The sequence below is a fragment of the Silene latifolia genome, chromosome X (assembly GCF_048544455.1).
Source record: "Silene latifolia isolate original U9 population chromosome X, ASM4854445v1, whole genome shotgun sequence".
Classification (NCBI taxonomy): Eukaryota; Viridiplantae; Streptophyta; class Magnoliopsida; order Caryophyllales; family Caryophyllaceae; genus Silene; species Silene latifolia.
Window position 1 is genome coordinate 304,873,051 of NC_133537.1, and position 26,188 is coordinate 304,899,238.

The 26,188-nt window shown below is 42.6% G+C and overlaps 1 non-coding gene across 1 annotated transcript; it reads left to right on the forward strand.

Moving 5' to 3' along the window:
* The first annotated feature begins 6,580 nt into the window (after positions 1-6,580).
* On the forward strand, positions 6,581-6,687 carry LOC141624115 (small nucleolar RNA R71). Its single transcript, XR_012533926.1, has one exon. It is a non-coding gene; the product is annotated as a small nucleolar RNA R71 (small nucleolar RNA).
* The last annotated feature ends 19,501 nt before the right edge of the window (positions 6,688-26,188 follow it).

A 26,188-nucleotide genomic window follows, 5' to 3' on the forward strand; every position in this document is an offset into this window, starting at 1 on the left:
GCAAGGCAAGGTGGATCTTGCCAAAACAGCGACACATCCAAACATTAAAGCACACAAAAACACATAATGGATGCATCTACAAAAAGAATAGCCACTTTCCTCATCTAAGTGGCGGAGATTACCTACAAGGGAAGCAATTCAAGGGTACACAATCCTTCATAGATGCAATTTGTTCAAACTACTAAGCCTAGAAGGATACCAATAAATCACCTCCAAAACGTGTCAAGCTAGAGTACCTTTGTCCTCAATCGTTAAATGCTTTTGTCAAGAGTAGACTCCCTATGGTGTTAGAAACACTGGAGGATCGCGGAATTCCCCCTCTTGCCTAGACAAGAAGAAGGGTCGTCCCCTCTCTACGATGCACAAAAATGGATAAGATGGATAAAGGGATAAATAAAATTTGAGTTTCACTTGGGAGTTTGCTTTTGTTTTTGTTTTCCCCCCAATTTCTTGTGGCATATAACATTTGAGAACACTTTCTTTTTGCCAATTCTTTTTGATTTTTTGCATTTCAACACTTGACAACTTTCAACTTTTCTTTGCATTTCTTTTTGAACATTTTCAAAGTCACCCCATATGTAGTGAGGGTGGCTTATTTTTGAAGCTTTAGGAGTCTATTTTTGCTCCTCTTTTCTTTTGATGCATTTTGCAAACTTTCTTTCACTTTTCATTTCATTGAACTCAAATCAATTTCTTTTTGTGCCCATTCCCTTTTGTTGACAAAAATATGGTAGAACATGGATGAATGATGGTTGCATGGTTTCAAGGGTCACCTTGGAATAAACGGTAGCCAAGGAGTTATCACACCACAAGGTACTCTTGACTAGGCCTTAATCCATGGGTTAAAGGATACTAGCATGACACATCCTAGGGTGTTTTACAAGTATTCTAACAAGCAAAGTCTTAAGAAGAAAAAGCATCTACTAGGGCCTATATACACTAGTCAAGCTTCCCAAGTAGACGGTTTCGCAAAATTTTTTCTAACATGCAAACTACATGCCATGATGCAACTAACATATATACATCCTAATGCAAATGATTCTACCAACTAATATGCCATATAAACTAAATGCAAGTCCTAAGTTCACATTGTTTTTACCGCATCAATCAAAATAAAGCCACATAGTCATTAACATAAAGAGGAAAAAGGAGATTGGAAAGATCATACCATGCGGTCTTCAATATCCTCATGTCTCGGATGTGGCGTAGTCAATCAATGTGAAAAAGGATGAACAAACACAATATATACAAGACAATATATACAAGACTACACTACAAAGGAAATGAACTTGTTTTTGGATTTTTCAATTTTTCAAATTTTTTTGGTTTTTGAAATTTTTCAATTTTTTTGGATTTTTGAATAAGGGTCAAATGTTAGAATTCCCATCCCCACACTAATATGGGCATTGTCCTCAATGGCCAAAATGATGGAAATTATGCAAAGATGATGCATGATTTCTATACTAAATGCAATCTATACTAAGCTACACTACATGATGCATGGTTTTTGTTATGACGGAGAGGATAATTTAGATTACCTCCCGTTGCGTATGCATTAACTTCCCCAAACCGAGTGAGACACTATTGCTAATGTCCAAGCATGGGTATAGTTCATGCACACACTATGCTATGCATGAAACTAGTTTGTCATTTTGGATTTTAAAAACGGGAACAATAGAATGAGAACACCTCAATGGTACCGAGGTGTGAGTCCTCTAATGGGGCTAGGACTACTTCCAACAATGATCAAAATGAAATAAAATACAAAGAGAGAAATAGACAAACCATGAGAGTATAGGAGTCTCCAAGGCTTGCTAATCTTCCATCATGCTATCATCATCACTTCCCTCATGAGAAGTGGTGACATTGCCACTTTCCTTGTCATTTGCTTCTTTACTTTCTTCCTCATCTTCCTCATCATCATCTTCACCATCCTTTTCTCCTTCACTTGCTTCTTCCTCAATATTATCATCAACTTCCTCATCATTTCCAACAACCTCATTGTCACCCATAACGACCCTAGATGCACCCGGAAATAAGACTTCTCTATCCGCCCAACTAGGTAAAGGACAAGATGGATCAAGTAGTCCTTGCCTAGCTAAATGTAGGAGGGGTGGATATTGAGCCAAGTAGGCATTTTTCCGATCTTCATAGGCTTGCTTGTGCATTGCTTGCATGAGAAGAGTCACATAGTCTTTCCCAACTTCAACTCCTTCCGGCTTGAACTCTTCATATTTAAAGGGGTAAGGTGGTATGACAATGGTAGAGGAGGGCATTTCAAGATCACCCTTTTGTTGTTGAATGATATACTCGGCTTCTTCGGAAAGGGGAAGTAGATAATTGGTCCGGTGGACGCTTAGACGGAAAATCTTTGAAGGCAAGGTGAACGATCTAGCTTTACTAGTTAGCCATCCGTACTTAGTGTCAAGGGGGTTATGGGCAACCCACTTGAACTTGTGAATCATAGTATGCATATCAACAAGATGGCCACCTTCCTTTGCTTTGTACTTGTTATCCTTATTGAAGTTAGGATCAAAGTGCTTGGCTAGGAGTGTAACTAGTCCGCCATTGACAATAACGGTCGTGCCCTTCTTCCCACTATCTATGTTGAGCCATATATCTACCAAGAGCCTCAAAGAATTGTAAGGCTTGGTGTGAACTCTTCCGATATTCAAAGACGATTCAAGGAGAATAAAATCAAGTCTTGTGAAATGGTTGGTATCTTTCCTAGCAATTATGGTGTTACCCACGACCTTGTGCCATACTCTTATGCCCGGATGGTGGACCAAAAGAGCACGACTCGCATGAAAATCCTCAAATTTCTTCCCGGAGATTGCCTCCCAAAGAGGCTCGGGGTCATACTTTCCATAATGCTTAAGATAACGCGATTCATCACTAAGACCCAAAATTTCACCCAATTCCCGAAAGGTAATGCGTCTACTAACATTAGCTAGACGAAACTCGATATTCACCCTATTCTCAACTTTGGTGACTTTCAAAGAACTTAAAAATTCCAAGGTAAGGGAGGGGTATGTCAATTCCCTTGTTTCAAACAATTTCTTTAACCCCATGGCATTGAAAAAGGCTTTTTTTTTGTTCAAGAACACCCAATTTTTGTAAGGTATCTTCACATATGAATTTGGTGGATTGTAATGATTTCATAGCAAACTTGACAAAGGTATTTCTATGGGTATCGGAAATAAAAGTTACCTCCGGATAATGCAAAAGTTGACCAATTACCGGAGTAGAAGGTGTTGTTGCTCCCATAGAAGGTTGTTGTTGTTGTTGCACTTCCAAGTTTGGTGTTGCTACCACCATAGCCAATGCTTTCTTTGTTTGAAGAGCCTTTTGCCTTTGTGAGAGTGCCTTAGCCTTTGGTGCCTTTGTTGCCTTTGTTGCTCCCTTAGTCCTTGCCATTGATGAACTAACCAAGAAAAGAATGAAAAATCTTCAATTTGTAGTATGCCCAAATCGATTTGAAGGTGAAAGCCTTTGCCTTTATGAAAACAAAAATCGACTCAAAGGTTGAAGATTTTGTGCTTGGTTTTGATTTTTGTTGAGGAAGGAGTGATTAATTCGTTGTTGGAAGGATGGTTTGATTTGATTTTGGTGAATGTTTTTGAGGGTTTTTGTTTTTGTGATGGAGAGGATGAGGGTTTTGATGTTGTGGGTAGTGTTTATGAATGAATGAATGAATGAAGGTGGGAGGGGTTTTAAAGAGGCCGAAAATTTCGAATCTGCAGGGGCAATCCGTGCGGATTCTGTCCAATCCGTGCGGATTCTGCTCTTTCTGAACTTTGCAAAACTCGCCTAAAGACGGGCGGATTTGTTACAATCCGCTCGGATTTGCTGAACATGGGACGGGCGGATTTGCTCAAAGACGGACGGATTTCAGTCCAGAAAATTTTGCTTGTTTTCCTCAGCTGCAAAGACGGGCGTCTTTCTTACAAGACGGACGGATTATACAGGACGGGCGGATTCTGTGGAATCCGCTCGGATTTTAGCACAGTCAAGAAATTTTCAAAATTCAGCTTAGTTCAGGACGGGCGTCTTTTCTGCAATACGCTCGGATTCTGCAAGACGGGCGTATTCTCTGGAATCCGCTCAGATTCTGGCCCTGTGTACACGGATTCAGTTCCATCCGTGCACACTGCATTTCCCATACCGTTCTTCCATTCTTTCTTCAAGTCTTGTGTTCGTCATTGTGGGGGCACTACTAAGGCATGGATAGCCTAGGCAATTGCCATCCCCACACTAAGCTAAAAGCACTACACATCAATTGAAATAGTTAGTCCCTCCCTCACTTCTCTCAATCATGACAATTATTTTGATCAAAGTAAATAAAAATCCAAAGATGACAAAAATGCAATACAAGAATTGAAATGTAAGTTAGGGAGTTAGAAATATTTACAAGTGGTGGTTTAGGGAGGACTCCACCAAACTCTCATTCTTGATGAGATGTCAAGGGGGCATGTCCAAGGTGTTGTTGATGTTGCTCAACACCTTGAAGAAGTAATCAAAAGCTTGTTCATTATCATGGTAGAGGTTCTCAATAGACCTTGGCCCTTGTTGTTGATCATGATCGATGGCATGTCCAATGTAGGGATTAAAAATCCCTTCAAATTCGTCGTCCCAAAGACCACAAACTTCATTGAGTTGATCATTGAAAATCTCTTGCTTAGATGGAGACAACTCTCCCAATTTCTTCTCTTGGCCAATGAGGCCATCCTCTTCTTCCTTGGTTTATTTTGATGAGCTTTGCAAGCTCTCCTTGTCACAATTCACTTGCTCTTTGAATGGAGCATCTTCAACTTTCTTCTTCCATTGGAGTTCCGATTTCTTCCTTTCATCCTTTCGGCTATAATGATCAATCATGAAACATGGCTCATGCAAACGAGGAGCTCTCATAGTCTTGTCAAGATTAAAAGTTATGCTTTCATCTCCCACTTCTAGAGTGAGCTCACCATGTTTCACATCAATTACCGCACCGGCGGTGTGTAGGAAAGGTCTTCCTAGGATGATTGGAATGTTGGAATCTTCCTCCATATCAACAATGACAAAGTCCACCGGGATGAAAAACTTCCCAATTCGCACGGGGACATCTTCCCATATCCCTAATGGTGTCTTCGTCGATCTATCGGCCATTTGGAGTGTGATATTGGTGCATTTAAGCTCTCCCATCCCCAACCTTTTACTTACCGAGTACGGCATGACACTCACACTAGCCCCTAGATCACATAAGGCTTTGTTGATCGTCGTGTCGCCAATGGTACACGGTATTGAGAAGCTTCCCGGATCCTTTAACTTTGGAGGTGAACTCCCTTGAAGTATTGCACTACTCACCTTAGTGAAGGCGATAGTCTCAAGCTTTCGGATCGACTTCTTCTTTGTGAGGATATCTTTCATGTATTTCGCATAGGCCGGAACGTGATTGATTAATTCCGTGAAAGGAATTGAGACTTCTAAATTCTTCACAATTTCCATGAACTTTCCAAGTTGATCATCAAATTTGGGCTTGGCTTGACGACTTGGAAAAGGAAGTCTAATCACAATGGGCTCCTTCTCCTTGGTCTTGTCTTCATTTTTCTTTGAGCTTTCTTCTTTTGATGATTCTCCATCTTTGGAGTTTTGCACAATTTCTTCCTTTTCACTAGCTTCCACAACTTCATCCTCAACTTGCTTCTTGATTGCTTCATACCTTGTACCACTTCTCAAGTGAATGGCACTAACGTTTCATGCCTTGGGGGATTACTTTGAGGTGGTAATTGCCCCTTTTGTCTTTGTGAGCTTGAAGATGCTAGTTGAGTCAATTGTGTTTCCAACATCTTGGTGTGAGCTAGAATGTTGTTGATGGTGGTTTCCTTTGCTTGGCTATCTTTTTGCATTTGAGTGAAAAATTCTTGTTGATTCTTTTCCATTTGGAGGACAGCTTTTTGGACATCAAAGCCTTGGTCATTTTGGTGATTGTATGGATTTTGATTTTGGTAACCTTGGTTTTGATTGTAAAAGGGTCTTTGATTTTGGTTTTTTATGGGTGGTGGAGTGTATGTTGTTTGAGGGGTTTTGAACATTTTGGCTTTTGTATGAGAGATTTGGATGAAATTTGGTGTTTTCATTGTAAAAGTTGGAATAAGGGGTACCACTCTTGTATGCTTGGAAAGCATTCACTTGTTCATTTGTTCCCCTACATTCACCTTGGTCATGTCCCAAAGTTCCACAATTCTCACATATCCCACTTGGGATTGATGAGGATGCCGTCATGGCATTAACATGATGCTTCGATGATTTTGAATTTTCCTCAAGTCTAGCCATAGCTTGTTCAAACTTCAAGTTGATTGTGTCAATGTGAGCACTAAGTTGAGCACCCAATTGAGTAACGAAGTCCACTTCATGCTTTCCTCCTCTAGTAGCCTTGCGAGGTCTACTATATTGTGAGTTATGGACCGCCATTTCCTCAATCTTGTTCCATGTTTGATTGTCATCAACTTCGGTGAACATTCCATTTGATCCCATATTGAGAATGTTCCTAGAATCTTCATATAAACCATTCCAAAATTGTTGCACCAAAAACCATTCGCTAAGTCCATGGTGAGGACATGAGCGACAAATTCCCTTGAACCGCTCCCAAGCTTCATACAAAGACTCTTCATCCCTTTGCTTAAAACCCGTAATTTGAGCTCTTAGCATGTTAGTCTTTTCCGGTGGGTAGAATTTTTTGTAGAAAGCTAGAGCCAACTTCTTCCAAGAATCTATTCCAAGGGTGGCCTTATCAAGGCCCTTCAACCATTGCTTCGTGGTGCCGATTAAGGAAAAAGGAAATAAGACCCATCTAATTTGGTCTTGAGTCACGCCCGTTTGAGAGATAGCATCACAATAATCGCAAAAGGTTTCCATATGAGAATGAGGGTCCTCACTAGGCATCCCCCCGAATTGGCTCCTCTCAACTAGTTGGATGAAGGCGGACATGGCAATAAAATTTCCGGTGAGATGTTGCGGTGTAGGAGTACCATTTGGTAGATTCTCCTCGGTGGGTATGGAGTGTGACGAGAATTTTGGCATTGTAGGTGGATTTTGTGGAGTATTGTGTAATGGGTTTTCTTCTCCTTCTATTGCGAAAGGATTGACAAACTCACTAGTGGGTTGGACAACTTCACCAATACCTCTTAAATTCCTCCTAACAACTCTCCTATTGTTCGTCAAGGTTCTTTCGATTTCACGGTCAAAAGGTAACAAATCACTTTGTAACCTTCTAGACATGCAAAATATCAAACAACTCGAAAACAATTAGAACAAACCTTGAGGAGTTTTACTTCCTCAAGGCGAAGAAAGACACGACTAATGACAATAAAAAGAAATCTAAATCAAACAAACACCGTCCCCGGCAACGGCGCCATTTTTGATGCGATCCCGCTAAGTGTTCACAAATTAAGATGTGGTCGTTGGTCACGGTCGAATCAAAACACAATTTATAGCTCCACAAACAACTCTACAATTAGTAAAGAGGCATGTAAAGGTCGGATCCCAAGGGATGGGAGTTGAAATGAGATTTCTATTGTAACTAGTGGTGTCTAAGGGGTGTCACAAATTGGGTTGATGTAGAAGGTTACTAAACTAAAATAGCAATGAAAATAAATCAAGCAAGATGAATTAAAGGGGTGTAAACAATTGATTAAAGGCACTAGGGTGTCATGGGGTCATAGGGGAATCATGGGATATGATCATACAAACATGTTCTCAAATTATAAGCAAGCAATTATTGTTGTGATGGATTGAGTTGGGTTATATCTTACAATCCTAGGAAAGTTTGGGTCCCGGAGCCGAATCGATTAGATTGTACAACACCTACAAGTCGACTTAATCTTCCCTACTCAACAACATGCATGGTCTAATGAGACTCGAGTTGGGTTATGTCTTACAAGTCTCATTGAAAAGATAGAAGATGATAGTAAATGCAAGGATTCATAGGCTTAGCATTTCATCAAATATAACATGTGCATGAGTTGAGATCAAAACAAGCAAGCAAATAAAACATGAAAGCATATTAATTTAAGCATGAATCATTCCCCATGTTGGTTTCCCTAATCACCCATTAACCCTAGCTAAGAGACTACTCACTCATTATCATGTTGATCATGCTAGCAAGGTTGTCAATCATACCAACAATATGAAACATGATGAATAAATGAAAGTAATTAACAATAATTAAAAAGAGATTAAGAGATTATACCTACTAATGATTCCAATAATAAAGCAAAGATAAAAGAAGTACTTGAATGCTTGATTGAGAGGTTGTCAATCTCCCAACAATAACCCAAAATAATCTTCAATTACCCAAAATAAAGGATGAACAAAGGAGAGATTAAAGAACTAAAACTTGGATTAAAACTTGATTAATACTTGATTACAATATTAAAGAGAGATTTGATTGAGATTAACTATACTAATTATTGATAAGAAGAACATGCTCCTCTAATTAGACTAATGGGGTATTTATAGTGGAAATTAGGGAGGATGCATTAGGGTTAACTAAGGGTTAAACTAGTAATTACACTTTTTAAGTTGAGCAAGGAGGAGCCGGTATTTTCGGAGAGAAGGGCTTCTCTTTTCGTAGCTTGGAGAAGGCAATCCGTCTTTGTCTTTGGAATCCGGGCGGAATGGGGTCGGGACGGGCGGATTCTGGCGTTTGAATCCGAGCGGATTCATGGGAATCCGGGCGGATTGTGGAGGGGGAATCCGAGCGGATTGTGGCAAAGACGCTCGGATTGTGCTGGGGCTGGACGGACGGATTGGTGACAATCCGCTCGGATTGTCAGTCAGCAACAATTCTTCTTCTTTTCTTCCCTTTTCTTCATAAATTCCTTGGGGATTTCCTTGGGGACTCAAGGATCCTTTCTCAACATTGCTCTTCTACTATGATATGTACAAAGGCCTTCTAATCTTGTCCCTCCTTGATGCTTGGTCATTGAATTCGATCAATTTAGTCTTGTTTTGCCATGAAAATGCAAGATTCTTACTCCTTTCCTACCAAGGGATCAAAATCTCAAAGAATATGCAAAACAAAGAACTAAAGATAAGAAATGACCCAAATAAGCACTAATAAGCATGGAAACAAGGCTAATTCGGGGGCTAAATATGCGCCAATTATGGTCACATCAGAATGAAAGCAGAAAGAATCTGAAAGCACGAATGAAAGTAAAGCAAATAAAACCGAATGTATTGAATGATTATGAGATCTAATGCTAAACTTGATATTGAACCCTAATTATTTCCCTAAAATTTCCTGATCCTCTTCTGAAAACATCAGGTTACGTTATATAGATAGTCTTATGTAACTTTTATTCCTAAAACCTAATTACATTGGGCTTTCTCGTTTTCCAAATTTGCGTCAGAATCACGGTGTGGTCGATCGACCACAAGGACCAGACGATCGACCAAACCTCGCTGAACAGTAGCTCCTGATCTATTTTAGGAATCGCGCTCTGGTCGATCGACCATAACGGTCAGTCGATCGACTGCTTCATCAGGTAGTTGCTCCAAAAGCCTCGTAAATTTGTCTTTCAGGCCTCGATACGCGCACCAAGTTTGCTTCCCGAGTAAATACTTCATGTCAAATAATATGTCAAGTACTCGGGGACGGATTTGGCTCATTTCCCATTGGATTCTTCACATTTCTGCAATATTACACAAAAACACAAAAGTAGACGGAAATAGGGGAAATAGTAGCTTAAACTACACAAATGATCTCTGAAATGCGTGTAAAAGAGAATGTAAAACATCATATTTAGGACACGCATCACCCAAGTTCCTAAATGTGCACATACCTTCTGTGGCGGGTTCCATAGAAGGCGAATCAAGGGCGTAAAGCCACTCCCGCAACTGACTCCACTCAGCCGAGGATGCGCCTCGCAAACCACAAACAGTTATACAACAACCACATTGTACTATCAACAATCACCAATTCCAATACCGATATGATATACAACAACAACAACAATCAATCAATCAATCACCAACAATGCCATATAAATAATACTGAGTAGGGAAACCCTACCTGGAATAGCAATCACACGACCATCACAGCAGCTAATCAAAACCGTTCCTCTACGAATCCTCCTCCTATAACACATATGCATACAATTACTACCAAATCCACACAATACACCCAAAGCCTCCAAAACTACCCAATTAGGCTTTTAACCAAACTCAACGAAATGCTATAAAGATTATACAAGAAGCTTACCCTTAACACGACGATCACAACGGTATAAAGAACAAGACAATCCGACGATCCTAGCCTTGGGATTTGCTAATAACACGATGAATGCGAACAACGTAACTCTTTTTCTTTTTCTCTTGAAAGGTTTTAGAAGGTGAAAATGTTTATGAATAATGACGGAAGCCTTTTATATTAATCTCGCGTTATTAACAACACTCGACTAAATCAACCCGTAAAACTCACTTACTTGATCGAGTAAGTGACTTACTCGATCGAGTACCCCCTTACTCGATCGAGTGTCATACGTACTCGATCGAGTACCCATCAGCTCAGCTACATACTGATTTGCATAAAACATACTTACTCGATAGAGTAAGCCCCACTCGATAGAGTACTCATAGACATAGAAAACCGTAGTATTACAGTGTTCCCTTCTTAAAAAAAACTTCGTCCCCGAAGTTCAACCCATACACAAAAACAAAACATACTATCTCCATTCCGACACCACAACATAACCAAAACTCAAAACAAAACTCCCAACCAACACCCAAACCGACTCAAAACAACTACTAACTGTATTAAAACCAACATAAAGCATACAAAAAACTTATGCGACCATCTCCTACCCCCCTAAAAGAAACATGGTTACGTTCCCGTAACCACACATACCTGATCCAAAAGAGATGGATATCTCTCCCTCATAGCCTCCTCCGCCTCCCAAGTAGCCTCCTCAACCTCATGGTTAGACCAAAGAACCTTAAGCAACACTGTTTCCTCATGTCTAGTTTTCCGAACCTTGCGATCAAGAATCTGTTTTGGCACCTCAAGATAAGACAAGGACTCATCCAACTCTATGTTCTCCACCTCTAACACATGTGAAGAATCGCTCACATAATTCTGTAACTGAGACACATGAAACACATTATGCACTCTATCCAAAGCAGATGTCAACGCTAACCGGTAAGCAACCTCACCCACACGATCCAAAATCTCATACGGTCCGATAAACTTCTGGCTCAGCTTCCCTTTCTTACCAAATCGCATGACCCCACGCATAGGGGACACTTTCAAAAGAACCTTGTCCCCAACCTAAAACTCTATGTCACGACGATGTAAGTCCGCATAACTCTTTTGTCGATCCTGGGCTGCTTTCATCTTTTGCCTGATCAGCTTAACCTGTTCTACCATCTCCTGTACCATCTGTAATCCTAAAACCACTGCCTCAGATCTATCATCCCAGCAAATCGGACTCCTACACCTCCTCCCATACAAAGCCTCAAACGCTGCCATCCCAATGCTCGTGTGGTAGTTGTTGTTATAAGAAAACTCAATAAGGTCCAATCTATCCTCCCAGCTACCACCAAAATCCATCACACAAGCTCGCAGCATATCCTCCAAAGTCTTGATGGTCCTCTCTGTCTGGCCATCTGTCGCAGGATGAAAAGCTGTACTCATCTTCAAAGTAGTTCCCATCGACTCCTGCAACTCTCTCCAAAACCGTGATATGAACCTCGTATCTCTATCTGACATTATATCCTTAGGAACCCCATGCAAACGAACCACATGCTTCCTATAAGCCAAAGCTAACTGTATCTTGGTCCAAGTATCTTTCATCGGAACAAAGTGAGCTGACTTAGTTAAACGGTCAACTAACACCCATATCATGTTGTTACCCTGTTGACTCCTCGGCAAACCCACTATAAAATCCATAGAGATAGACTCCCATTTCCACTCAGGCACCTCAAGAGACTGAATCTTACCTTGTGGTCGTCGCTACTCTCCCTTAACCCTCTGACATGTCAAACATCGAGCCACGAACTCAGTTGTTTCCTTCTTCATCCCAAGGCACCAGAATGTCTTCTTCAAATCTTTATACAACTTGTCACCACCTGGATGTACCGAATATGGTGTGCAATGAGCCTCTGTCATGATCACCTTTTTCAACTCCTCATCACTAAGAACACACCATCTCCCATCAAATCTCACGATGTCATCTGTATGAATAGAGAATCGAGACACTGTCCCTTTCTCTACTTCAGCTCTCCACTCCTCAATCTTAGGATCCAAAGCCTATTTCCTGCGAATATCATCATAAAGATCTGGCTCCACTATCAAGTCCCCTCTAGCATCCCCTTTTTGTATCATATGTATCCCCATCTTCCCCACCTCATCTCTCAACCTCATCAAGGACATAGCTGTGCATAGAGAATGCACACTCTTCCTGCTCAACGCATCTAAAACCACATTAGCCTTCTCTTCATGGTATATAATATCCATGTCATAATCCCTTATCAGCTCCATCCACCTCCTCTGTCTCATGTTCAACTCCTTTTGAGTGAAGATGTACTTGAGACTCTTGTGATCTGAAAACACCTTAAAGGTCGCCCCATAAAGATAGTGCCTCCAAATCTTGGGAGCAAACACAAATGCACCCAACTCTAGATCATGTGTCGCGTAGTTCTCTTCATAAGGCTTCAATTGCCTAGAAACATACGCAATCACTTTCCCGTTCTGCATCAACACACATCCCAAACCATTCTTTGAGGCATCTGTATATACCTCAAAGTTCTCACACCCTTCGAGTAATGCTAAGACTGGAGCTATGGTCAAACGCTCCTTTAATGTTTGGAACGCCGTCTCACAACTTTCATCGTAACGAAACCTGTTCTCTTTCCTCATCAATGTTGTCATAGGTCTGGCTATCTTGGAAAAGCCTTTCACAAACCGACGATAGTACCCTGCCAAACCCAAGAAACTTTTGATCTCTGCCATATTCTTCGGTGCTTCCCACCGAGTAACTGCCTCTATCTTGGCCGGATCCACAGCTACACCCTTCTTTGAAATCACATGCCCTAGAAAGGCAACCTCCTCAAGCCAAAACTCACACTTAGACAACTTTGAATATAGCTTATTGTCACGCAAAGTCTGCAACACCAACCTCAAATGCTCCTCATGCTCCTCCTTAGTCTTAGAATAGACTAAGATATCATCGATAAAGACCACCACAAACCGATCCAAAAACTGACTGAAGACCCGAATCCATAAACACTGCAGGTGCATTAGATAACCCAAATGGCATCACAGCATACTCTAATGACCATACCTCGATGTAAAAGTTGTCTTTGGTATGTCCTCATCTCGAATTTTCACCTGATGGTAACTCGACCTCAAATCGATCTTAGAAAAGACCGCTGCCCCGTTCAACTGATCAAACAAATCGTCTATCCTTGGCAAAGGATACCTGTTCTTCACGACAACCCTATTCAGCTCTCTGTAGTCGATGCACAACCTCAAACTCCCATCTTTCTTTTTCACAAACAAGACTGGTGCTCCCCACGATGGTACACTAGGTCTAATGTATCCCCTCTCAATCAAATCATCCAGCTGTTTCTTTAGCTCCTCCAACTCCTTAGGACCCATGCGGTACGGGGCCTTAGTGATTGGTCCCGTCCCTGGTTTCAACTCCACACTAAAATCCATCTCCCTCTTTGGTGGTAAACCTGGTATCTCATCTAGAAAAACATTTAGAAACTCTCCTACCACTGGTATCTGCTCAACTGTCGGACTCACCATACTATGGTCTCTCACATGGCATAAGATCAACGGACACCCCTTCCTCACATAAGACTTCAATGTCACTGTTGCAATCAACTTGACTTTGGATTTGACAACAAACCCACGATAAGACACACTAACTCCCTTGGGACCTCTTAAAGAGACTCTCTTTTGATGACAGTCTATTCTAGCCTTGTACTTACCCAACCAGTCCATACCAACTATCATCTCAAAACCAATCAAGGGAAACACTAACAATCCACTTGTTGGTAAACCTGCCCAACTATCATAGACACACTCATATACAACCTCCCACAAGATACTGACTCACCCGGCGGTATAAAAAATTCCTCTTTTACAGACTCATACTCTCTCAAACCCAAAAGCTTAGCATGACTCGATGATACAAATGACTATGATGCCCTCGAATCAAACAAAACAAAGGTAAAGACTCCATTAACAAGAAAAGTACCCGTGATTACGTGAGCATCATCCTCAGCTGCTTTCTTCTCCATCATGAACAGCTTACCACTGGTCTTCGGTTCACCTCCCTGGACAGTACTAGCAGAGGTAGACAACTTAGCAGCCGACCCCTGGTTGTTGTTCGTCGCCGGTCTCTGGTATGAATTACCGCCATTACGGTTAACCCCACCATTATTGTTCTGACCACCCTGATTATTCCATGACCCAGTCGGCCTGTTACTAGAATAACTCTGCGAAGGACCCTGAGAAAAGCTCCCCTGTGACTGCCTCTGAAAACCCATGCCCGCTGCACTGGTACACTCATGTCTCTTGTGGCCTACACCGCTACAGTTAAAGCAAGATAAACCCCAACTGCTACTATCATCACCACGGCCAAGTCCATAAGACGCTCCACTACTAAACCCCGACCCCGAAGAGTAAGCTCTCACCTGGTTATGGCCGCCCCTCTTGTAACTAGACTGACCACCACCCTTACTCTCAGCCTTCCACTTCTCATAAGCTCTCTCCCTGTTCTCATTAGCCATCTCTACCAACCTCTTAGCTCTCCCAGCACGCTCATATACTTACTTAACATCAGTAAGGACTCCTACCGGCAGCTTCTCCATAATCTTGGGTGTCAACCCTTTCTCAAACCTCAATGCCAAGTTCTCCTGGTTCAGCCCCATATCCTCTGCATACCTAGACTTCTCATTGAACTTGTGATAATACTCATCCACTGTCATATCAGAAGTCATCTTGAAGTCATCCAACTCCTCCCTCGACTTACTATGCACATGTTCCGGCACAAACTAGCGTCGCATAGCCCTCTTAAACTCACCCCCAAGGTATAGCAGACATCCCCTGTTTCACATATAGATCCAAAGCACTCTCTATAACCTTATCCCAGCACTGTCCAGCCGCATCTCTCAAGTAGAACGCAGCTTGTTCCACTCTGAAATCCTCAGTACAATGAACCACATTAAGTATGTTCTCCATCTCTCTGTGCCAGTTATCAAGCAAGATCGGCGCACCTGTGCCCATGTACTCCTTTAGGTTAAACCATGCGATGTTTATACTCATCTTGGCGAAATCCACACTTGCCTCCTTATCTTTCCCGAACATCTTTAGAGCCTCAGTAAGAGCATCTTGGTGCTCCAGCATCTTAACTATCTCATCAACGCTCATGTTTTTAGCCCTAGCATACAACGCGTTTCTCTTTGGCGGCATCTTGAAACTATATAAGAGAAAGATAAACATAAACTTAAACACACACATCCCACATCGCAAACACGTATATGACCTGTACTCAACCTACTCGATCGAGCCTCATAACCCACTCAATCGAGTTGAGGCCACTCGATCGAGTTGCCCACCTACTTGATCGAGTGCCTCGACTCCAGAACCTGACCAGAAAGCATCCAAAACGTCACTCGATCGAGCCACACTCTTACTTGATCGAGTTGACCACACTCGATTGAGTGCCCCTACCTACTCGATCGAGTGCCCAAAAACAGTACAATGCTCAGAAACGAAAAACACCCCAGTCGATCGAGTCACACCCACTCGATCGAGTCACTCACCTACTCGATCGAGTCATGCTGACTCGTATACTACCTGCATGCGTATCTCAACACTTCCAACCAACTATGTTTATATACAAAACGGCAAACATACATACTATATATATATATATATATATATATATATATATATATATATATATATATATATTTATAAAGGGGCGAGATCCGCACGAACTTTAATTCATACATTTTAACTGCGAACTACCTCCAAATCAATAAAACGCGCTGACATTTCAATTCTAAACTATTCTCCAACTCCACCTCATACATGCTCCCTGAAATTGAATTATTCATATCCTCTTTCTCTCTCACCCCGACACACAGGCCATGACTCCACGACTCCGGTCGCCGACGCCGGACCACCAATCACAGCCGGAAAATATAGACAACTCCACTACGACCACCTAAATCTACCAGCGATGTCGGGGTTCGACTTTGCCGATCCCGTTCTTATTTAGTTTGTCTCCTTCATGCTTCACATCCTTGATTCATCTCGCCGGAAGCACAAGACCTGTACGCCGGAGAAATTAAATTTGTGACAGGATGAATTAACCATGACCGGTAAGGTTATTAATTTCGGAATTCCGCCGATGGTTTGTGGTGTTGAATGCTTGAATGTAGGATGAGATGGAGATAAAGATGGGTTTTCGGGTTATTATCGAAGAGATTGGGGTGACTGGCGCCCTCGCTGGAATGGTGTGGGTGGTCGGCATCGTCACTAGATCAGTCTAGGTTGGTCAGCAACGTTTTCGTGTGTCGCTTTCGTCATCACCTGTTTTGTGTTTATGTAGTGGTATCGGCCTGGAGTGATGTGTGGCCTGAGTGGTTTGACTGCAGCGACTCTCTGGTTAAGGGGCGAGTGGGTGTGGTGGGTGTGGTGTTACTGTGTTAGTGAAGTGGTGGGTTTAGTCGTAGTACTTTGTATTTTTGTTTATCGTAAGTGTATTTAGTGCTATTTAATTGGATACACAAAATGTGTCACTGGATACATGAAGGAATACTACCAAATACCCAAATCGACAAGTGTATCTGAATGTAAGAGATGTGTATATGGAGTAACTAATACGTGTATCAAGGTAATGTAGGCTTCGAATCAAAAGCGTTTGTGGTTGTTTAGGTGGTCACCATGTTGAGAGTGACGTTAGTGGTCTGCAGAATGAAAGTGACGGTGTTCGGCGCGTCGCCTTATTGTTGATGATAGTGACGGTCTTCATTGTTGAGTTAACTTATTGATGGAAAAATTCAACTGGTTAAAGAGCTTGTTGAGTTGTTATGCGCCACCAATGAGGTCCTGAGCTAACATTACGATTAAATATTAAAAGTATGTACTCATTCATTTACGTGGTTTGAATCCCGAATAACCTTTTGTATGCACAATTTTTATACGTGGAAAATAGCATTTTCACAAAATGAGATGGGTTTTGATTTATTTACGGTAAACCACAAGAACAAGGAAATTGTATATATTATGAATATTACGAGAATGTGGGAAATGTATCTAGCTAACAAAAGGCATGTATCTAGCAACTTAAAGGAGTGTATCTAGTTAGTTAAAGGTATGTATCTAGAAACTTAAGGAAGTGTATCTAGTTACTTAAAGGTATGTATCTAGAAACTTAAGGAAGTGTAGCTATCTAGATAAACGTATGTATCTAGCAACTTAAACGAGTGTATCAAGCATGCTAAAGATTTGTATCTAACGACTTAATGGGATCAAATGAGGGGGACGGGTATCCTAAATTTAGGACGGGAAAGGGTTTAAGAATGGAAAGGGTCGGGTGAGTACATATTCGATGTCAACATTTTCGCATTGTCATTCTAAATTTCGCCTTCCTGTTGTAATCAAAAGTTTATAAGTTTATCAGTTTCTGAACAAGGGTGCATTGACATATACATCTGCAATACTCTTCCACTCCACCAAGCCAGATTTATGATTGTGAATGCCATATGCTGTGAAGTTTTGACAATAATAATCAAATAAATCCATGCATACAGGTGAAAAACATCACCATAAGATGAACATTATCTTTGGCATCTCACTCTTTCACTCCATTCCTGATTTCATTTAATACTCTTTTATACTTGTCAAATTTAATAATTTTGTGTATTTATTATAATGAATGTAATTTGAGATCAATGTGAGTTATTTTGTTGCAAAAAGGAGACTAAAATGCAAGGATGAGAGTTTGAAGACCCTTGATTGTTTAAGAGGCAGATTATTAGCTGAAAGAGCTGCTTCAAGAGCTGCCAAAGATAATGCTCATCTTATGGATGTCAAGGTTTGTATCTTTCTTAATGCGCTCTATTAGCACCATCGATGATGAATGGTGCTTGACGGCGGTAATTCCTTAATCGTTCAGATGAGGGAGAAAGCGAAAGAGAAGGAAAGCGGGTGGGATGATGACAACGTGGTGACAATCTCCGACAACATGATGGAGGGGAAAGGATTTAGAGGAGTGAGGATATGGCGGGGGAGATAAGGAGAACGGTTAAAACTCCGGTGGAAATTCGGCATAGAATTCTCACAACGGCTATCGCACGGTCGGTATTGGTGGTTGCCGGAGTTTCATTGTCGGCGTCAGTTTGTTTGGAATGTGAGTGAAGTTACACGTGAGATTTTTGTTGTACAGTGAGGTACCTTGGGTTATGAGTAAGATTTGACTGTGTTGGGGACTTAATGATGGCCATTGATATATTAATCTAACGGTTGTTACTTAGTTCGTAAGTTCGCACGAGATCCTATTTCAATATATATATATAGAGAGAGAGGCAAGATCCGGTGAGTCCACCTATATTTTTGAGTCCTATGAATCCACTTATGTATCACACACGGTACACAAGAATATCACGAGTTATAATAAAATATAATAAAATATGTTTGTAGTCTCCTGCAATTTTACAAGGGTAGTTTTTTTAGAGCTTACAGTCACGTGCAATGAGTTATTGAACTTATAATCTTATTTATGGGAACAAGTCATGCCTTCAAGTTCTGTCATTATTTGAGCATATTCTTTTTTATTTGTCTATCTTCTACTTTCTAGGAGTTGTGTGATGTGATACATGGTCACGAGGTAATGGCTTAAGAACTTATAGTCATGCCTATAATTCCTGGTTTTGATATTTTTCATCTTTAAACTGATGCCCAATTGAAAACTTACTCGGAGTACAAGTGTACAACTTGTAAGCCATGCTGAATACATATTATGGTTGTTAGAAAACTCTGTGTGAAAATGAGTTACAATTTTGTCAAAACCCATCAAAGAAGTATATCTCTTGCTTATTATTTCACCTACAGGTGATTTGATCCTATACTTTCTCCTGTTATGCTTTCAACTTTAGAGGATGGGAAGATTGTTGAGGGTCTTGAAGGAATTCCTTCAGAAGGGCCAACTTTATTGGTTGGCTATCACATGTTATTGGGATTTGAGATTGTTCCACTCGTTCTTCGGATCTTGACTGAGAAAAATATCCTCATGCGAGGAATAGCACACCCACTGATGTTCTTCAGGCAAGGAGAGGGGAAATTGTATGATCTATCATCATATGACATGTTCAGATCAATTGGTGTGATATTGTTTAGTACAACAAGTGATATTGTTTATTGTGAGGTGTGATATTGTTTTCTATAACTTGTGATACTCTTTTACTGGACTTACAGACTCAGATACAATATCACAGGTTATACTAAACAATATCACAGCTCAGACTTTAAAAAAAAAAAATTGTATCCATAATTTTTTTTTAATTCGTAAAAAAAAAATCGTGATATTTTAGTGTAGAGCGTGTGATACATAAGTGGACTCACGAGACTCAAAAAGATAGGATGGACTCATGTGATCCTAATTATATATATATATATATATATATATATATATATATATATATATATATATATATATATATATATATATATATATATATATAGAGGTAAGATCTAATGAGTCCTCCTCTCAAATTGAGTCCATAAGTCCCTCTAAGGGCCATTGGATGGCCTCAATGGATGGTTGATATTAATTTGATTAAAGGCCATTAAAAAGAAAAGGAAAAAAATGTGGATGGTTGGATTGAGATGGGTGGTTGAGATTGAAAATTACCAAAAAAAAATTACCACTAATCAAATTTCTATACACTAATTAATTTTTCTTTCTCTCTCTAGCCCCTAATTAATCAGTTTTGAGTTTTAGATTTCAGAAGTGTAAATGTAATGTTGTATGAGTTTTACAAGTGTAAATGTGACGGAAATTTTGAATTTATATAATTTTAACAGTTTACAAGTGTAAATGTGATGTTTTACGAGTGTAAATGTAACATTTTAAGAGTGTAAAATTTATTTTTTGTGACGGAAATTTTGAATTTATATAATTTTAACAGTTTACAAGTGTAAATGTGATGTTTTACGAGTGTAAATGTAACATTTTAAGAGTGTAAATTTGATTTTTTGTGACGGAAATTTTGAATTTATATAATTTTAACATTTTACAAGTGTAAATGTGAAGTTTTACGAGTGTAAATGTAACATTTTTAGAGTGTAAATTTGATTTTTTGTGACGGAAATTTTGAATTTATATAATTTTAACATTTTACAAGTGTAAATGTGAAGTTTTACGAGTGTAAATGTAACATTTTTAGAGTGTAAATTTAATTTTTTGGTGACGGAAATTTTGAATTTATATAATTTTAACATTTTACAAGTGTAAATGTGAAGTTTTACGAGTGTAAATGTAACATTTTTAGAGTGTAAATTTGATTTTTTGTGACGGAAATTTTGAATTTATATATGTTCCGGGTGTAATTCCAGAGCAGTATTGTTTTACCACGCAAGCTTGGTGAATGGATGTCTTTCCTTGCTTTGACTCTTCCTCTCAGTCTCTCCTGAAACGATGAACAAACTGAGGGCTCGGCTTTGCACCGAGCGTACTCACTCCGACGCTCAAGTCAGTGAACTTAAAGGGATTAAGTTATGTGTTACTTGACAAAGTATATTGTAGAGAGATAAGGGAGTTTATACCAGATGAATAGTGAGTTTTAGGTTAGATTGTCGATCCTTTCCTCAATGAGGGTTGAGGAGTATTTATAGACTTTCACCTTTTGTCACGTAGTGGCCAAGTGGCTAGCAGGTGGAAAGACTGATCTACCCTCGGCCGTGGGACCCATGGCAGGCCGGCGGGCACTGTTGACTCCATGCCGAGGGGTCTTGGATATGAGTACGCGGATATGTGTCCTGGCTGGCTAGTTGTCCTAGCCGGGACCAGTGTGACAGCCGACAGTGCGTCGGCTAGGGGCCGGTCCAAGGTGTTGACTTTGCTTTGGATATCTTTGACCTTGCTCAATATGTTGACTCGGTCAGCGGGTGCAGAATATGCCCCATCAATTTGCCCCCAGCGTAGTCTATGCCGTGGTATGGACCTTCGATGAGTGTTGAGCGTATTCTGCGCAAGTTGAATTTTCTTCCTCGGCTTCCTCTTCCTCGGCTTGCTTCTGTCCAGGCCGTACTATATCTCCCCTCCACATGGATGTGTAATGGACATCAAATGTGGAAAAGAAGATGTCGCTGGCCGGCGGGTCCAAGGTTAAGAGTGCGGATCGTTGATTGCCCCGTCGCGCCAAGCTTGGTTGATCACCTGGCCGTTTGGCAAGTAGATAACAAGGAGCGTGTTGAAGAAGATACGTCGATTGGCATTCTGCCAAGTAGCGTGTCAAAGAAGATTGGTAACTGTTGTGACGATTGACATTCCGTGGCTGCATGCTTGACATGTGTCTCGTTGTTGATTGGTTGACGCTTTATGGGCTTTGCCCTGATTGGTCGGATTGAGTGGGCTTTGCCCTATAAATAGGAGAGTTAGCCCCGAATTTGGCCTTCCAAATTCATTTTCTCAAAAAATTTTCTTCTTCTTGCTTAACTTTCTTTGACGAAACTTCTCTCTAGTCTTGAGCGTTACTCGGCGTAACACTCTTCCCAAGGTAAACAAACAAATTTTCCAACTTTTTACTTGTTAAGTTTTTGTTGTGAACATGTCTTCGCCGATGCCGGTCCTAGTAATCCTGCGCCGGGGTTCCCTGTCGCCTTGATGAGGAGGAGGCACGGCGGCCGCCGTTCCGATAAGGTCCTGGGGGCCCTAGGTCTCCTTCTCCTGAGGTTGATGATCATTATTTGGATGGTTTCTCGGATGATGACGATGGTGATGATGACGGTGATGATGACGGTGATGATGAGGAAAGGACTCATCCTGATGTGGAGAGGCCGCAAATCCTGGACCACGGCGACGCTTTGTAAGATCGGCCCCGATCGTGCTTGGACCCATAAGTTCGCCGATTGTTCGGTCCCGACTTTTCGAACATCATTTCTCCTTCGGCAGGGAGTATAAGATTGTTATTCCTAGAGAGGGTCAGGCCGTCTGTTTCCCTCCCCCGGGTTGTATCGGTGTATATATGAGACACCTGGAGTATGGGCTCCGGTTTCCTCTCAATGTATACGTTGCTGCCATAATTAAGGCAATGAACGTCGCGTGGCGCATTTGCATCCGTTGGCCATCGGGACGCTTGTTGGCTTTGTGTGGCTATGTCGGTTTAAGGGGGAGGCCCCAACGGTGAACCTATTCCGCCGGCTTCATCACCTTATTTGAATGTCCAAGGTGGCGGGGGTGGTATAGCATACGCACCGAGCCGGGCTATCTCACCGTCCCCAAGCTCACTTCGCAATTTGGAAGAAACGGTGGGTATATGTTGAGGTTCCGGGGATTATCCACCGCCTCGGTCCTTCCAAAGACCAAGTCAATTTGCGGTGCGAGAGCAAAGGGGAGCGTGAGAAATACGTCTCCCGGGGCAAGCTTAAGATGGACGCTTTGAAGGTCCCTCTTAATGCGGACGAACGGCGGGCAATGAAGTTGTTTGAGACTGAGAAAGATGGGTCGCCGAAGGGATGGATGCCCACGTCGGCCTCATACCGGCCCTAGCACAGGGTGAGTGGGGTCGGTGTGAGGCCCATCTCTGCTTTTAATGTTTCTGTTTTTTTGAACTTTGATTTATTTCTTTTGTTTAACTCTTGCTTCGTTTCTTTTACAGACCGTTTTGGCCCGGACCTGTCTGAGGAAATCCTCTTGAAGATGGGACTTGATAAAGACAAGAACGTTCTTGAGAAGCATCCGAAGGCCGATGCACGTGACCGCAGACCGGCGCCAAACGACCTTATGGACCAGCAGTTGAAGGGCCTAGATACTACGGCGGCCCAGGCGAGGGTTTCCGGTAACATACCGCGCCGAACGCGAAAAACAAAGTCTTCGGCGGCGACGGCGTCAACATCAGTTCCACCTCCAATCCCCGTAGTCCAAAAGGAGACGGTGGAGATCGTCGATATTACCGAGGAGGAGGTCACCTTGGCAGTGGAATCTCCTCTCTTACGCAAGAGAAAAGAGACTGCTGGCCCGCTTTATTCTTCTTCTTTGCCGCTACTACCGGGTAAAGCAAAGAAATGGGTCCTCCGGCCAAGAAGGCCAAGCCGTACGAGATCTAACTCGTGGCTCGGACTTAGCGGTTCATTAGGCGTTCCCGATGACAGGCTATCTGGTATGTCCATGAATGTTGACATGGATGCTTTGATTGAATTTTTTGTAGATCAACCGCCGCCGTCTACCGGACACACTGTTGAACGGCGTCCTGAGAAGCGACCTGCGCAGACGGGTGGTAAAGATGCCACCGTCGTCTCCTCCTTCCCGAAGCCTACCCCCGCCCAGATTAGGTCGGAGGGCCTAAGTTTGTCCAGGATGCTGGCGAAGTGGGTTGATGTGGCCGGTGCTCATATTATGGAGCAAGAAAAGGTCATGGCTGAAGTTGCCCCACAGCTTGATCGGCTCAGGCTTGAGCTCACCGCTGCGCAGAAGGAAGCTGAGAGGGTCAAGGCTGAGGCTGAAAAGGCGGTCCGTGCTGAGCGAAAACTTAGGGAGGACGCTGAAAAGGCGGTCCTTGCTGAGAGAGCTAAGGTTGAGGCCGCGGAGGCTGATGCCGCTAAGCGGTTGGAGGAGCGTGACCACCTCCAGGCTGTCGTCGACTTCACTGCCAAGAAGAGGGACGAATGGAAGTCTATGTTTAGCGCCCAGGGGAAGGTGGTTCGGAATACGAGGGCTATCATCGCCCAGAGGGAGTTGGACATTGAGAAGCTCCAAAGCGTCATTCTTCCTAACATGTGCGCCCAATACCGGGACCTGGCCGAAGAAGCCGCCAGGGAAGTGATAGGGGAGCTCTTTCTTGATGGCTCCTTTCCGTGGCAAAAATTTGACGAGCTGCTTGATGACAAGCTTGATGCTAAGGAGAAGGCCGCGGAGGCTAAGGCTGCTGAGGAGGCAAGGGTGAAGAAGGAGGAAGAGGAGGCCGCGGAGAAGGCGGCCCATGCTGAGAAGGCGAAGGCGGCCAAGGAGGAAGCTGAGAGAATGAGGGCAGCTGAGGCTGCTGAGGCTGAAGCTGCCAAGACAGTTTCTGGGTCGCCTACCAAAGATGATGCTGCTGACGTCGCCGATGGCGAGCAGCAACAGGCATAGGGAGACGGGCGGTCGTCACTGGTTCACCGGCATCTCGGATAGCCACTGTTCGGGGCCAATTATTAAGCCTTTCCTCCCTGCCATCTTTTGGCGCTTCAAATGATATGTCTGTAACCTTTTGTTCTTCTTTTCCTTGTTTTTTGTAAAACTTTGGTAGGTTGTGTTTTGGCTTATCCCTATGGGGACGGCCGTCGTCTGTACTCTCCTTACTTGTAATCATTTTCAATAAAGTTTGTTTATTGGCCCTCGGCTTGGCCGGGGCTTTGATCACAATCCCTCACTTGTCTTCTTACGTTATTAATTGAGCGCTTTTTCGTTTTTACCTTCGGCCTGGCCGAGGCAGTTAGAATGCGTATTTCAACTGTGTTTAACGTTTTTTAAACATGTTGGCATGTTGGTCGCTTCCTCTTTCACTCTCGGTCTGGCCGAGGCGTCCGATTTGCGCTTCCCAACCGCCGTTGTGAACATGTTAGCGTATCGACCGTTGTGTCCCCTGCCAGGCCTTCAGTTGGCCGAGGCGGCTAGAGGTTACGGCTCGACAGCGTTCGTATCTGTAGACATATTGATCGCTTCCTCTGCCAGGCCTTCGGTTGGCCGAGGCGGCTAGAATTGCGTCTCAACTGTACTTATACGTTCCTAAGGCATGTTGGTCGCTTTCGCGAGTATCAACTGCGCTGGTAGTGACTGTCGTGGCGTCTACTTCTTGGGGTGACTGCCCGGCTTTGGCCGTGGCGTCTACCTCGATATGACTACGGAGAGGATAAACACTTTGATGGAAAACTTGGATGATCTTTCATTAGATATAAACACGCGTTGGGGTGCCAACAATTGTTTTGGACACCTCCGCCGCTATACAAAGTATTTCCTGAGATTGTCAGTGTTCCAATGGCTTATCAAAGGCACATCCTCCATGTCCGTCAGCCGGTATGTACCCGGCCTCATTTCTTCAACCACTTTGTAGGGACCCTCCCAGTTGGCCGTCAATTTACCATGAATGCTTCCTTTGTTGGTGGCGGCCGACTTTCTTAGGACTAGATCTCCTACTTTCAAGTCCCTTTTGTGGACTCTTCGGTTGTAGGCTCTTCTCATTCGGTTTTGGTATACTGCCAAGTTGAGGCGTGCTGTATCTCGGCTTTCTTCGACCAGGTCTAGGGAGGTTCTCAGACCTTCCTCATTTTCAACCGGGTTAAAGGTGGCCGTTCTGAATGTCGGCACCGCCGCTTCAATCGCGGGATCGCCTTCGGACCCCAGACTAAGTGGAATAGATCGCACCGTTGCTTCTTTCTCCGTGGTTCGAAGGGACCACGGGATGCCAGGTAGTTCATCGCCCATCTTCCCTTTAGGTCTTCAACTTTCTTCTTCAAACCGTTGAGGATTGTTTTATTGGTCGCCTCCGCCTTTGTCCGTTGCTCGTGGGTGGCAGACGGAGGAGTATGCAAACTTGATACCAAGCTCTTCTAACCAGTTCATTATTGTGTCACTCCAAAACTCTCGGCTGTGATCAAATACCATGACTTGGGGTAACCCAAAACGAGTTATGACATTTTCCCAGATTACCTTTCTTACGGCCGCCGTCGTCTTGGCAGTGCATCGCGCGGCCTTCAACCCATTTGGTGAAGTAGTCAACGGCGACAATCAAGTACTTTCTTCCTCCGGATGCCGTTGGAAATGGCCCTAGTAGGTCCATCCCCCACTGTGCAAAAGGAAGGGGACTAAGTACCGGCTGCAGGTCTCTGGAAGGTGCATGTATCACCGGAGCATACATTTGACAGTTGTTACACTTTTTGGTTTTGGCTCTGGAATCCTCAAGCATGGTGGGCCAGAAGTAGACGGCTCGGAGA